Genomic DNA, 4946 nt, shown 5'->3' with positions numbered 1-4946 from the left:
CGGCAGCGGACCGGCCCAAATTTGAGCCGGTGCCCCGACGCAGAATACCACCCTTAAAATTATGGTTGAAATATAACCGTAAATATGAATAAACCAAGACGAAGGTAGTAAGACCTAAAACCTAAAACTACATGCTCTGAACCGATGACCCCTCTCACCATCGACCATAAGAGGTCACCGGAAGAGCCGCCGGAGGACCACCGCGGAAGGCTACTCGCTGGCCGAGATCACTTTTCTTTCCTTCCTTTTGAAGAAAGAAACCAGGCTGTGTCATCAGGGTGGCCATTAATTGTTACGTGCAACACATGGATTTAATTTTTTGAGGGATGCAACACATGGATTTTACTAGTCCCGTCCCGCAAAAGGTAAGTACACGTACAAATTTTGATTAGCCCTTATATATATCTAGCGACGGCTAGATATACGATTTCCATACACGCCCTCGATCAAGAAGAACGAGATCATCACATCGATCGATCGACCGATCGGAGAAGATATAACCGAGATGGGCGCCGAGATGCGTACTACGCTAGAGTTGCGAGACCTTGTGCGCTTCTACCCGAAGCGTGGCAATCGCACGCTCGTCGACCGCGGCCTGCTGGTTTCGTACAACGGGGAGGACCGCACCTGCACGCTGTTCCGCCTCGACGGCACGCTGGTGACCAAGAAGCTTGATGACATCGCCGTCGTCGACAGAAGCTCCATCCATGTCGGTCAGATGGTCGGGTCGGCGTCGGACGTCGGTGGCCAGATCGGCGTCGTCACCGGGGTCACCACCGATCTCCACCTCGTCCAGCTCAACGAACGCGGGGGCGCGACGGCGAATCAGATCCTGGGGGCGTCGCCGGCTGGGCTGCGACGTGTCAGAGCACTCAGCCTTGGCGACTACGTCTTGTCCGGGGCATGGCTGGGCCGGGTGGTCGCGGTGCCTCTGGACGTCGACGTCTTGTTCGACGACGGCGCCGTCTGCAGGGTCGCCCATCTGGAGTCCCAGGGGCTAAAATCGGCGACAAATGAACAGGCCTATCATATCCCCGAGACGAACGTCGCCTTCTAACCGGGGGAGCGCGTCACTGCCAAGAACTCCTCCCCCACCGTCTTCAAAGGATCGCGATGGCTAAGCGGCCACTGGAAGCCGGAGCACGAAACAGGAACGGTGGCCAACGTGGAGATGGCCGGCGTCTTCGTTTACTGGATCGCGTCGGCGCAACACGGCACCAATCAACAACTGGTCGAGGAGTCCGCTCCTCCACCTTACCAGCAGCCCGACAGTCTCACTTACTTCTGCTCTGCGCCCGATTGCAGCTGGCGGCTGGGCGACCGCTGCTTTCTTCTTAGTGATGAGCAGCGACACATAAGTTCATTGCACGCGCACACGGCCCTGCTGCCCACCATGACCGTTGCCAACAGCAACACCACCGTCGACGTGCTGTGGCAGGACGGCACGCGGCAGTATGGGGCTAGATCAACGACACTCAGCCCCTACGAGTTCATCATGGAGCACGACTTCTTTCCTGGGCAGTACGTTGTTGACAACGCTCCTGGCGACACGGTAGATGGTGTTGCCGGAGATGACGTCGGTGCTGCCAGTGGATCAACGAGGCGTGTCGGCGTTGTCAGAAGCCTGAATTCCAAAGACCAAACGGTGCACGTGTCGTGGTTCAAGGCAGCGTCGACGCGGCCCGACGGCGAGGCCAGCGGCTTGGAGGTCGAGTGCGAGGATACCGTGAGTGCGTATGATCTGGGCAGGGACCCTCACCACTCTGTTCTCCACGGAGACGTCGTCGTTCGTGTGCTATCAAGCGTCATCGAGAGCACACCAGCAGCGCAGCAAATACCACATGCCAAGAGCGCCCCCGCCGATCTTCCATGGGTCGGGCGCGTTGTTGACCTGAATGACGGCCACGTCCAAGTCAAGTGGAGTGACGGCAGCACGTCAATGGGAGTAATATGGATGCAGCATGCATGGCGAATTTGCCGTGCACCTTCTGTTACAATTTGATTTAATATGATATGTAGTATTACAAAAAGATGGCACCTATCTCGACTCGACTTAAATATAGCTGCTTAATTTCCATGTGATGTTTCAGGTGTTCCCCCATGAGATCAGTGTCGCCAACAAGGAGCACTACACACAACTGTACGCTGAAATGTATGGCTGGGAGTGGGGCGAGGAGGAGGAGGAGGAAGATGTCGGTGCTTCTCCGGAGTTGGATGTTGCCAACGTGGTATCTACTATATATCTAGCTAGGAACATTATCCCATGCATGCACCTTAACTTATAGCATCACGCATTAGCGTAGGAATGATATGGCAATGTTCAATTACAGGTAAATGATCCACATGAACCAGCAGATGCTAGAAACATAGAGGGTGGTGATTGTTCTGTGAACGAACTAGATGGCCCTGCTACAACCACGCAGAATGTGGAAGCGCCCACACATGTATCCACGGTTAGTCATGAGGACGCTAACGTTGGTGGCGCCGTCATGGAGGCTGGCCTTGCTGATTCAATGGAAAGAAGCGATGCAAGTGTCGACGACAGCGATGACGACTCTGTCGATAATGTGGTGATCAAGGCCAAGGATGTCATTGGAGATGACGGCCCGTTTAAGTTCCCAAACTTCGACGTGGTGAAGAGTCCTCCGGATCATCATTACCTTGACACGGTGGATCAGGTTCATCTTTTATATCCTTTTCCCTCAGAGATAACAATAGAGGCCTATTAGCTGACAATATATTATTGTCATACCATCTATAGCTAATTTTATAGCCGACATGTGTGGGTAGCAGTTAGCTATAGAGGCCAATTAACTATAAATATGTACTACTTGGCTCATCTTACTCTCTCACAAAGCTTTATGGAGCTAGTGCTGCAACTGATCTTAATCTACAACACGTTTCTCTTATTGCTCTATGATAGCAAAAAGATAGTACTCCTTATAGCCTGGTTACATCATCTTGTTATACCTGCTCTTACTTTCGCTAATCTTTCTCTTTTTCAAATGGCTTTAGTTCTCCCAATATAGGCACATGTAGAAGCCAAGAGGCACTCTTTCCTTTGTTTTTATTTAGTTGGAAGAAGGCACGCTTTCCGCTTGTTACACGAGATGATGAACTTTAATTTTCTTTTCCTAAAGTTTTTGCAATAAAATTTGGAGCTTTTTTAAAGATACATCATACTGCATGATTTAACGTGCAAGATTAAGTTGATCTAGTGGTTAGTATGGCTCAGCTAGGAATTTATTTAGCTCAAGGACGACTTAGTAATTTCCGATTAACCTGATGTTGGTCTATAATTCGGCTAGTAGTCTTCTCATGTGTTATCACTCCTAACAAGGACAATCCATCCTGCAGTATCGTGTATGCACGCCACCGCCTCATTTAGGGATGCAGGCGGACACGTCCTTTAGATCATTACAACCATGACATAATTAATTGGTTGGTGTCAATACACCGTAGCAGGGATTTCCTGCAACGAAATATTGTATATTCTAAGTCATGTCGTGGTACAACAAACCGCAAATTGAACATACGCTAAGCAATGCTCTCTTTTGCCAAATGAACCGCAGGGCAGCAACGGCGGAAAGAAGTGGGTAAAAACAGTGCAGAAGGAGTGGAAGATACTGCAGGACAGCTTGCCCGGTACGTGTGGCCTTCGAGTGTAACTTATATACGTGTCAGTATATCTTAGTAATGATTCGATGGATGAAATTGGCACATCAATTTATATATGTATGCAGACACAATCTATGTACGGGCGTTCGAGGACCGTATGGACCTGCTCCGGGTGGCGATGGTGGGCGCGAGCGGGACGCCTTACCAGGATGGGCTCTTCTTCTTCGACCTGCAGCTACCGTTGTCCTACCCGGACGTGCCACCGCAGGTGTACTACCACTCCTTCGGTAACCGTATGAACCCAAACTTGTATGCCTCTGGCACGGTGTGCCTCAGCCTGCTCAACACCTTTGACGATGAGGGCACCGAGGTCTGGGTGCCAGGGATGCCGAACCACCTTCAGGTCGCCGTCTCCCTCCAGGCCCTCGTCCTCAACGACCAGCCCTACTCCAACGAGGCCAACTACGATCACCTGGTCGGCACGCCACAGGGCCGCCGCCACGCGTTGCCTTATAACAAGAACGCCTTCTTGCTCACTCTTCGGACCATGCTCCATCTGTTGCGCCGACCGCCGCGGGGCTTTGAGGGGTTCATCGGGGACCACTTCCGCCGACGCGGGAGATACGTCCTCGCGACGTGTGAAGCGTACCTTCAGGGATGTGTGCCCGCCGATCATGGGAGGATGGAGTTGTCGTGCCATGGTAGGGGCATGACATTTTGGTAACATTATGTTGGAAGATTAAACTGCATCGCGCTTGACAATGTCTTGCCCGGGCTCACGGCAGCGTTCACGCAGATTGGCGACGAAGGGAGCTCCCAATGCACTGCCACCAATCATCAACATCCGGCAAATATTCTCGGATGATATGACACGACTACTCCGGTTTTGGACCCTTGGCGGCAGCGCTACTGCTGATGTATTGTCACTACGAGCACAGAAACTCTGAACTGTGACCAGTAGACCACAACAGTTAGATTGTGGGGTCAACTATTGCTTCGGCAAAAGTTATTTACTATTGATTATTGAACCTTCCATAGCTTCGATGGAAATCTTTACTGTTGAACCATTGTACAGCATGTTGATCTAAACTGTGCATAGGGCCGGTTCCATTACCACTGAAAACCGCATACCGTTCCAGCCACAAGTAAATGAAACGTAGATCTAACCTAACTAGCTACTACTCCTTTCGTAAAGAAATATAAGAGCGTTTAGATTATTACTTTAGTGTTTCCTCAAAAGAATAAGATTATTACTTTAGTGATCTAAACGCTTTTATATTTCTTTATAGAGAGAGTAGTTCCCAGGTCACCCACAGCCTATTTGTAAA

General features: G+C 50.7%; 1 pseudogene; it reads left to right on the top strand.

The window, feature by feature from the left end:
* The first annotated feature begins 453 nt into the window (after positions 1–453).
* Positions 454–4701, top strand: LOC123088685 (probable ubiquitin-conjugating enzyme E2 23; annotated as a pseudogene).
* The last annotated feature ends 245 nt before the right edge of the window (positions 4702–4946 follow it).

Source organism: Triticum aestivum, chromosome 4A (assembly GCF_018294505.1).
Source record: "Triticum aestivum cultivar Chinese Spring chromosome 4A, IWGSC CS RefSeq v2.1, whole genome shotgun sequence".
NCBI classification, from domain to species: Eukaryota; Viridiplantae; Streptophyta; class Magnoliopsida; order Poales; family Poaceae; genus Triticum; species Triticum aestivum.
Note: the sequence above shows the minus strand (reverse complement) of the source record. Positions and strands in the feature narration are given on the sequence as shown.